This window comes from Eulemur rufifrons, chromosome 3, assembly GCF_041146395.1.
Source record: "Eulemur rufifrons isolate Redbay chromosome 3, OSU_ERuf_1, whole genome shotgun sequence".
NCBI lineage: Eukaryota > Metazoa > Chordata > Mammalia > Primates > Lemuridae > Eulemur > Eulemur rufifrons.
The window spans coordinates 24,673,050-24,683,557 of record NC_090985.1 but is presented as its reverse complement, the minus strand read 5'-3'; positions in this window follow the sequence as shown (position 1 = coordinate 24,683,557).

Below are 10,508 nucleotides of genomic sequence, written 5' to 3'. Positions count from 1 at the left end.
CCTCTCCCACCTGTCGGTTCCTGGCCCCTTCTTCACCTCTTTCTAGAGACAAATGTGCCTGCCCACTCTCAAATGTGGACTGCAGCTGAACTCCTACTCCTACCAGCCCCACTCGGTGCACTCAGCCCTGTGAGTCTCTGAGACCCTGGGATGCCTCTTTCTGTCCTAGCCTTTGGCATAGCCGCATCTGACCCTTCCCTGTGTCCACTGCTGTCACTCTTCTCTGACCAGCAATGCTCCCCATTCTCCTGGCTTCCACCAGTACCAGGTGATCCTGCTCAGAACCCCCGTGCAGTGGAGGTTAAGGGTATTCAAATCCCACATCTTCCAGAGAAACTAGCCCTTGACCAGCTCCTGGGAGACAACCTCTAAGCTCTTGGAATATGCTGCCTGATTCAAGCATCCATGTTTGCTGGGGCCTTGGGCCACACCAGAGTCTGTGCTGACAATATGAGCTGTTGGGGCCTGGGGCCACTCAGCATCAGTGTGACCGCTGGAGGATGGGAGACTGAGGTCAGCCCCATGGGAGGTCAGCAGTGCCTATGTGACCTACCCAATAAAATGCCTGGACTCCATGGCTTGGGCCTTCCCTGGTGGGTAGTACCCCAGGCATACCATCACACACACTGCTGGGTGAGCTGAGCGTTATTCATGTGACTCCACTGGAGAGGACAACTGGAGGCTGGTGCTGGGTCTCTCCTGGACTCTCCCATGAGCCTTTGCTCTGCCAATTTTAATCTGTATTCTTTGCTGCAATAAATAGTATCCGTGAGTATAACCATCTTCCTAGGGAGTCACTGAACCTAAGGTGGTCCCTTTTCATTCAGCATGAGGACTACACCCTAACCACAAAGGCCCTGCAGTGGTCACATCACCTTGAACTCATTCCACCACCCTCTCCAGTTGAGCCGCTCCAGGCACATGGGCCCCATGGTGTCTGTTACATATGACAGGCACCTCGCTGCAGGCTCTTCACCCTGGCTGTGCCCTCTGCCTCCGAGTCCACTTCCTGCAGGTCCTGGTCACCCATCACACATCACAGCCTGTACCCTCTTCCCCTGCTGGACTTGGCTTCTTCCTTGGCGTCCATACATACCCAACTGGCACGTGTGCTTTTCTCGTCTCTTTTCACTCTCTGTGTCTCTTTTGGGATCCTAGCTCCAGGGGGCAGGGGTGTCTGCTCACTGTTCCTGCTCTTCTTGTGATGCTGAGGACAGTGGCTGGCATAGCAGATGTTTGTCGAATGGATGTGTGGGCTGATGGGGTGTTTTAGGTGGGGTCTAAGGAAGAGGTAACATTTCAGCAGAATCTCAATGAATTTCCTTCTCTTTCTGCCCCCATAACTAGACACATGCTCTGTGGTGGGTGAAAGAGAGCCCCCCAGAAGATATGTCCATGTCCCAACCCCTAGTCCCTAGGAACATGGCCTTATTTGGAAAAAGGGTATTTGCAGATGCAAGTAAGTTTAGGATCTTGAGATAAGGTCATTCCGGATTTAGGGTAGGCCCTAAATCCAATGTTTGGTGTCCTTTTAAGAGAAAGAAAAGGGATATTTGAGGCCCAGAGAAACAGGGGAGATGGCCACATGAAGAGAGAGGCAGATACTGGAAGGAGGTATCTAGGGGCCAAGGAGTGCCCAGGGTCACCAGAGCCACTAGCAGTGAGGAGAAAGGCCTGGTATAGAATCTCCCCAGAGCCTCAAGAAGGAACCAACCCTGCTGACACCTTCATTTTGCACTTCTAGCCCCAGAACCATGAGAGAGTAAATTTGTATTGTTTTAAGCCACCCCATTGAGGGCAGCAGCCTCAGGAGACTAGTGCAAGCTCTCAGCATGCCCTCCACACATTGGAACAAAGATACACGAGAGTAACACGTATTCACATGCAAGAATGGGTGGGCAGGTGGTCTTTAGCCATTTATCGCTGCTACCCCACACAGTGGGTCTGACTGTTGCCCACTAGCTCAAAGAGGAGGTGGCTTCCTTGGGCCTGTGCTCCAGAACTGGGGCCACCTTCTCCCCTGCCTCTGTGCTTGCCCATCCACAGATTCTGCCCAGCCCTTTGTTATTTATTAGGCATCATTTGGTGCCATGCTTGTTCTCAGGAGCCATCGTTGGCACTAGTAGACAGCCCATCCTCTTGTAGTGGCACATAGCGCCAGCTGCAGTGTTGCTGCTCACTGCCGCCTCCTCCTCCTCCCCCACATTGTGGACCCCTTGGGGTCTTTCCAAGCCTCCCCCTCCCATGAGGCAAGCAGGTGACGTGCTCTCTGAATTCCTGCCCATTTCTTTCCCACTGCAGTAGGATGACTCCCCAGCTCAGGGGCTCAGGACTGGTGTCCTAGATACCAGGAATCCTGGGGTGGGAGAAAGCCAGGTGGTCCCAGTCAGGGGTTGGAGGAGCACCAGGGGACCCCTCCCAATTTCTTCACCCAATCCCGTCTCCTGGTTTCACACTCGTGTACAGTTCCCTCTTGGGAGCGTGGACTGCCTTTGGGGACTTGCTACTAAGAACTCAGCAGAGGCAACAGGCTGGCACCTCTGAGACCAGGTAGCAGAGACGCCCTCATCCGCTCCAAGGAAGTTGCTGCCATCCTGTGAGCTGCCCTGAGAAGAGGCCCATGTGTCAAGAAACTGGCGTGTCTGAATGATAGCCACTGACGACCCATGTCAGGCAACAGCCAGTTTGGAAGTGGGCACCGGTGAGTGTGTGTGTGTGTGTGTGTGTGTGTGTGTTTAGAAGTACTAATTGGAAATAAATTCTCAATTCTTTCAAAAAAGATTTCAGGAGGATAGCAATATATTTAATCATAAATTATTTATAAGAAATAGAGGCATAGGCCAGGCATGGTGGCTTACACCTGTAATCCCAGAGTTTTGGGAGGTGAAGGTGGGAGGATCACTTGAGGCCAGGAATTTGAGACCAGCCTGGGCAACATAACAAGACCCCATCTCTGCAAGAAAATTGAACAATTGGCTGGGCGTGGTTGGTGTGTAGCTGTAGTCCTAACTACTCAGGAGGCTGAGGCAGGAGATCACATGAGCTCAGGAGTTCAAAGCTTCATTGAACACACAACTGCACTGCAGCCTGGGCAACAGAGCAAGACCCTGTCTCAAAAAAAAAAAAAAAAAAAAAGAAAAGAAAAGAAAGAGAGGTATATATACAGCAATGTCTAAATAGAAGATAACTGATGCCTACAGCAGGTAATTCTAAGTATAAAGGCCTTTCATGGTGGAATCTTTTTTTTTTTTTTTTTTTGAGACAGAGTCTCACTTTGTTGCCCAGGCTAGAGTGAGTGCCGTGGCGTCAGCTTAGCTCACAGCAACCTCAGACTCCTCGGCTTAAGCGATCCTACTGCCTCAGCCTCCCGAGTAGCTGGGACTACAGGTATGTGCCACTATGCCCGGCTAATATTTTCTATATAGATTTTTAGTTGTCCGTATAATGTCTTTCTATTTTTAGTAGAGACGGGGTCTCACTCTTGCTCAGGCTGCTCTCGAACTCCTGACCTCGAGCGATCCACCCGCCTCGGCCTCCCAGAGTGCTAGGATTACAGGCGTGAGCCACCGTGCCCGGCCTAGAATCTTAACATGTACATCAAATTGCCTTAAAGGACTATGTGGACATTTTTAGTCATTTAAAAAACTTGCTGAAAAGATTGAATATCACTTTGTCAAAAGAGCAGTAGAGACGAGTATGAAGTCTGCTGTGTCATGTATGTTAGGCTCTGGGCTGTAATAACCACAGGTATTCAGCATTGCAAAGTGCATAGGGCCATCACAAGTGTAAGGCTGAACTTAATTTTTTAAATTAAAAACATTTTTTTAATAGAGACAGGGTCTAGCTCTGTCATCCAGGCTGGAGTGCAGTGGCGCGATCAGAGCTCACTGCAGCCTGCAACTGCTGGACTCACGTGATCTCCCACCTCAGCCTCCTGAGTAGCTGGGACTCCAGGTGCTGCCACTGCACCCGGCTGTGAGGCTGAATTAAGATGAGGAAAATAAAGAAATGTCTGCCCTGCAATAACCAAAATAAAAAGATATGAATATTTCTCTTGTTGAGATGATTTACGATAGATGCCATAGGGAAGTTTTGTTTATTTTTCATTAATCATAGTGACTACAAATTAGAGATGGAACATAAAAAATTAACTTGCATAATAACTAATACAATGTCATATTTTATTTTATTTTTATTTTATTTATTTATTTATTTTTGAGACAGAGTCTCACTTTGTTGCCCCAGTTAGAGTGCCAGGGCGTCAGCCTAGCTCACAGCAACCTCACACTCCTGGGCTCAAGCAATCCTTCTGCCTCAGCCTACTATAGGCATGTGCCACCATGCCTGGCCAATTTTTTTTTTATGTATATATTTTTAGCTGTCTATATAATTTCTTTCTATTTTTTAGTAGAGATGGGGTCTCGCTCTTGCTCAGGCTGGTCTCGAACTCCTGAGCTCAAACGATCCGCCCACCTCGGCCTCCCAGAGTGCTAGGATTACAGGCGTGAGCCACTGCGCCTGGCCAGTTTTTTCTTAAAAATAAAATCGGCTGAGCGCGGTGGCTCACGCCTGTAATCCTAGCACTCTGGGAGGGCGAGGTGGGCGGATCGTTTGAGCTCAGGAGTTCGAGACCAGCCTGAGCAAGAGCGAGACCCCATCTCTACTAAAAATAGAAAGAAATTATATGGACAGCTAAAAATATATAGAAAAAATTAGCCGGGCATGGTGGTGCATGCCTGTAGTCCCAGCTACTCGGGAGGCTGAGACAGGAGGATCCCTTGAGCTCAGGAGATTGAGGTTGCTGTGAGCTAGGCTGACGCCACGGCACTCACTCTAGCCTGGGCAACAGAGCGAGACTTTGTCTCAAAATAAATAAATAAATAAATAAATAAAAATAAAAATAAAATCAACATTAAATCCATACCCAAGGTAGGAGATCCTGGCTTTTTTCAAAAAATAAAAGGAAAAATCATAATTGAATCAACAATTATGGTAATCACTTTGTTGGACATTAACTATTTTTTTTCTTTTTATTCTATCTGTCAAATAGCCACTATGTTGGACATTAACTAGGTATAAAATGCACCCCCTCCTTTGTGCAATCTAGCTATTGTCAGAGTTCACCAGAATATCTATTTGCACCACAGGGTGGCTCATACTCTTTGCATAACGTTAAGCACCTCAGGGAACGGCACTGTTAGCCTCCCTAACACATTCGCTATGAAGGATGTGCAGCCACACTGTGTGCGAATCCCCCAAATGCCTGCACAACCATGAGGTGTGCTTTGAGAATATGCATGGAATAAGGCTGAACAAATCTCCCAGAAATCTAAGAGCAGGACCTGTGTCAGGGCAGCCCGGTGGGCTGGAGCCTGGGGTCTGTTCTGGGCCCGCTGCTGTCTGGGCTGTTTCTCCCTGTGTCTAGGCTTCCTCCTCTCAAGCTCCACTTCCTCACCTTGCTCCTCTCTCTGCCTTGGGGTCATTGTAGTGCAGAGGACAAGAAGGCATTTCTGTGACTGAATTGGCTATACTCAGGAGCCTCACCCTGGGCCAGCAGGGACAAAAGCGAGCTCTGCCCTAGTTCCTTGCAATAATTAAAACCAGTCCTGTTAGGTGATGCTAGTGTCCTCAAATCTAGGGACAGACCTCTTAGATGGCTCAGTCTTCCACAACACGCCCCCGTTCCAGGGTCAGTGTTGAGATGTGTGGGGAGGGGAAGAGTCTGGGTCCCTGGCTGTCTGTGGAAGCTCCTCTGCTTCGTTGCTCCTTAGGGGAGGTCAGTTGTGAGTTTACCTCTTGCTCTGTGGCAATCTGACTTTGCTCTCTGGCTGTGTTTAAGACCTTCTCTTGGCCTTTGGATGTCTGTAGTTTCATTATGACATTGCTAGGAATTTGGGGACTTCTTGAATCTGGACATTAAAATGTCTTTGATCAGATGTGGAAAATTCTCAATGTTCCCTCTGCCCCAGTCTCTATCTCCCTTCCTTCAAGGACTCCCTTTGACATACCTTGGACCATCTTACTGTTCTCTTTGACCTTCTTTCCTGCCCTCTGCAGCTTTTTCCTCCTTGTGCCACATTCTCCATAGTTCCTTCTATCTTCTGGTTCGCCTGCTCCCTCCATGACTGGTCTGATATCCTGGTTAAATCCGCTCATTGAATTATTTTATTACTTTTTCTTTTGTAGAGAGGGTGTCTCACTATGTTGCTCGGGCTGGTCTTGAACTCCTGGGCTCAAAGCCATCTTTCTGCCTTGGTCTCCCAAAGTACTGGGAGTACAGCTGTGAGCCACCACGCCTAGCCTGGATTCTTAATTTTAGTTATTACTGTTTTCAGTTCCAGAATTTTTTATTTTTCAAATCTATGTCTCCTTTTACAGTTTCCAGTTCCTGTGACATTTTCAGGTTTGACTTATTAAACATGGTGACCAGGGATGTTTTACAGTCTTTGTGGGTTTGTTTCTGTGGTTTGTTTTGTTATTTCTGTGAGTTCTTGCTTGTGGAGACTTCGCTCCTGATGTGCTCTGGTTTCTTTGATCGTGTGCTGGACACTATTTTGACAAGGAATAAACTGAAGGCACCACATGATGCATCTTCTTCCAGAGGGTTTTGTTGACTTGTGACAAGATCTGTGGTGTTGTTGGTCCACATTATCCCAAACTCAGGTGTCACCCTAGTGCTCTGCAAGTCTGTACAGGGGGCTGGTTTAGCCTGAGGTTGTGGCCCCTCAGGACTTTTTTTAAAGTAGAAGGGTCTTTGGAGGACCCCAGGTGGTCTGAAGTCCCAGAACCACCAGCTTCCTCTTTGTCTAGAGTGTGGCACTGTGTCCACTGGCCATTGTGTTGAAGCTGGCAGCAGATGAGACACATGGTCAGTGCCCTGGGCTGGTCATGGCTCAGAGTGCTCCCCGACCCTCACAGTCTCTGCCCTGGTGCAGGCTGCCAGCCACGTGTCTGCTGTGAGGTCCCCTGCCCTGTTGTGGGCCCATGGCAGGTGTCACTCCTACCTCAGCCTCCACACTGCCTCAGGGGGTACCTCAGGGGGCTCGATGTAAGTCACTGTGCTGCTCTCGTGCCTTGCCCTTGGAGTTTCCTGTCAGGGTGTTTTTGAAACAACCCCTACTAGTGGTGTCAGGGAAGGGCAAACCCAGGTATCTGACCTCCTCAATACCTGCCTTTTCTTCTCACTGTCCTCCAAGACAAAAGAAGCGAAATCACGCCTGGCCTGCAGGAGCTGAAGAAAAGCAGAAAGCCAGGCACAAACCCGTCTTTCATGGTTACTTGAACATAAAAATCTGTATATTAATTAGTCTTGTCTCTTGTGATTCTTTCTATAACAATCCTAATTTCCTTTCAGCTAGGAGGATGCCTTGGGCTGACTCGGGAGAAAATCTTATATTCAGGCAGGAAGAGAAAAGCCACATGCATGTGAAAAATAACAAAAAGCAACACTCTGCTACTCCTGCTCTCACATTATTGTAGGTTTCTTTGAAACATACAGGATTCAGGTTCTATTAGCACTCACAACCACTGTATGAGTTGGACACTATTATTATGCCCATTTTACAAAAAGGGAAACCGAGGCATCGAGAAATTAAATAGCTTGCAAAGAGTATGCAGTTATTAAGGAGCAGTGTTGGCATGTGAGTGCAAGAGTTTAATCTCAGAGCCTGGAATCTTATCCTTTATATGAGTAAATATAAAGGTTTTTGAGTTCAGATACCTAGAGATTGGAGAGAAATTTTGTCAACGGATCCTGGGCATCTCCAAATCTGTTTTGGTTCCAAACTTGAGACGGCCAGTTCCAAGTGCGTGGCGACCGGAGCACGTGCCTGGCTCCTCCACGCGCTGCGCTAGCCACGGAGCCAGCCGCTCACGCACGCGCCTGACACGCCCCTTGCGCTCTGCCGCCGCCATGTTGGGCTCCGCTAGCTGCCGCTGCTTCGTTTGCCAGCTGTCCGGTGCTGTCCAGACTCAGTAAGGACTGGTCGCCCTCCGTGCTCCCGGTCAGGCACTCCAGGACGCCTCGCAGGGCATTCATTCCCAGCCTTTGGCTGGCTGCCGTCCATCCTGCCGTCACCGGGCGCAGCCGCAGAGGGGCCGTGTGCGAGTCCCAGCACCCAGTCAGGCCCGTGGGGGAAGAGTGCGGTGCTCCGGGGCTCCCACCTGTCGTGGGGACCTGGGCAGGTTAACCCCCCAGGACTCAGCTTCCTCACCTGTGCAATTGGGAATGTCCTGAGGCTTCTGGGGCTCGCGGAGATGAAGGAAGGCCACGAGAGCTCTACATTTAGTGCCTGCGGACTCTGGGGGGCTAACAGGAGCAGCTGGACAGGGGAGGAAAGTCCAGACTTGAGAACAGCCGGTGTAGTGGTGAGTTTACTGGGTAGTTTTTCTCCTACCGTATCCATAGCTTTGACCTGAGGATGGATCGAGTATCGCAACTATGCTGTGGGTGCAGAGATGAAAACCCTATGAGAAAACTTGCCGTTTGCAAGCTAGACTGGGAGAAACCCCCGTTTCCCTTCCTTCCTCTCCCAACCCCGTCCTAGGCCTGCCCTGTGGTGGCAGTGCTGGTGATACTGTGGGCACCTGAGATCCTGCAAGAGACCCCAACTTTGCAGACAGAGGATCTGAGCACAGGGACCCTTGCGGTCCAGGGCGTGCATGCAAGACCTCATTTTCCCCTTTCTTTTCTCTTGCTGCTTTGCCCTGAGCACAGCCCTGGTAGTGTGAAATTGCACAATAGCCCAGGGACCAGAACTCTGAGAAGGGCCTTGCTACATGAGGACAAAGGAAAGGGGCTCACGGGCGCCAGAGCACATGGGGAGGCCTCGGAGAGGAGAGTGGAGGAAGGGTCCTCACTCTGCATGGGAAACAGCACGATCTGGGGTTCAGTCCTGTGCTATGCAGCACGTGTGGGGAACCCACGCAGCACGGCAAGAGCTTTGGGGACAGAACTGACACTGAGCCCACACACACACAGGGTGTGATGCACTCGTGGTCTGGACCCACCAGGAAAAGCACCAACCAAAACAAAAGGTCCACATTCTCAGGAGGGTACTGACAGGGCCCAGAGCCTCACATCATATTATCTAAAATATCTGAGATACAACCCAAAATTATTCAACATTCCAAGTACTGAAGATCTGACGGAGTCTCAAGGGAGCAGATAACAGGTGACAGAACACAGAGACCAGACCTGGATGACCAGAAGACTTTAGAGCAGCTGTTACAGCCGGGCTCCCTGGGGTAAAAGGGAACACTCCGAAATGAATGGAAAGACAGAAGTTCTCAGCAGAAAAATAGGAAATACATAAAAAAAGAACCACATGGAAATGTCAGAAATGAAAAATATATTACCTGAAATTAAAAATCCACTGAGTGTCTCAATAGAAGAATGGAGATTACAGAGGAAAGAATCAGAAAACTTGAGGAGATTAATAGACATTATCCAACTTGAAAAACAGGAGAAAAAAATTTAAAAGCTTCAAAGACCTGAGGAACAATACCGAAACATCTAACATTTGTATATTTGGAGTTCCAGAAGGAGAAGAAAAAGATATTAGTACATAAAACATTTTTTTGAAGAAATAATGGCTGTAAAGTTCCCAAATTTGGTGAAAGATAGAAATTTATGGAATCAAGAAGTTTGGCAAACTTCAAATAGGATAAACTCAAAGAAAACCATGCCCAGAAACACTGTATCTTTATTTCTACCTTATTGAGTTCTATTATAATGTACATTCTACTAATTACATAATATTTTGGTAGTGGCTTGATCTTTTAAATAAAATGTGTAGGCCGGGCGCGGTGGCTCACGCCTGTAATCCTAGCACTCTGGGAGGCCGAGGTGGGCGGATCGTTTGAGCTCAGGAGTTCGAGACCAGCCTGAGCAAGAGCGAGACCCCATCTCTACTAAAAATAGAAAGAAATTATATAGACAGCTAAAAATATATATAGAAAAAATTAGCCGGGCATGGTGGCGCATGCCTGTAGTCCCAGCTACTCGGGAGGCTGAGACAGGAGGATCCCTTGAGCTCAGGAGTTTGAGGTTGCTGTGAGCTAGGCTGACGCCACGGCACTCACTCTAGCCTGGGCAACAGAGTGAGACTCTGTCTCAAAAAAAAATAAATAAATAAAATAAAATGTGTAGAATGTCATTCTTTCCATCTACCTCAGTTCCAGGAGCATAATTTAATTAGTGAGCCAAAGTAAGGTCTTTCACCTCCAGCCTCACCCTCCAAATCTGTTCTTATTTAAAAAAAAAAAACAAAAAACTTCTGAACCCTAAGATTTTGTATGTGTATAAAATTCCTCACCAGCAGACTTACTGGGTTTTTTCCTCTTTTTTTTTTTTTTTTTTTTGAGGCAGAGTCTTGCTCTGTCTACCAGGCTGGAGTGCTTCATCATCACAACTCACTGCAGCCTTGAACTTCTGAGCTTAAGAGATCCTCCTGCCTTGGCCTCTCAAAGTGCTAGGATTACAGGTGTAAGCCACCACACCCGACCTA